The sequence below is a fragment of the Phalaenopsis equestris genome, unplaced genomic scaffold (genome assembly GCF_001263595.1).
Source record: "Phalaenopsis equestris unplaced genomic scaffold, ASM126359v1 Scaffold219150, whole genome shotgun sequence".
Lineage (NCBI taxonomy): Eukaryota > Viridiplantae > Streptophyta > Magnoliopsida > Asparagales > Orchidaceae > Phalaenopsis > Phalaenopsis equestris.
This window is the reverse complement of record NW_018237542.1, coordinates 211,906-212,187: the sequence shown is the minus strand read 5'-3', so window position 1 is coordinate 212,187 and position 282 is coordinate 211,906.

Genomic DNA, 282 nt, shown 5'->3' with positions numbered 1-282 from the left:
AAAAATACCTATCATTTTAGGGAGACCATTTTTAGCTACTGGAAAAGCTATGATAGATTTTCAAAAGGGAGAATTAACTATGAGAGTTAACGATCAATAAGTAAATTTTAATATTGTGAAATATATGAAATACCCTGCTATTGAAAGAGATAATGAATGTTTTTGAATGAAAATTAGTGAACATTTAATGAACGAGCATTTTAAAGAACTTTTTGAAGAGAAAGAACAATTTGAAGATAGTGATGAATTTATTTTGGACGAAATAGAAAATGAAGAATTAGA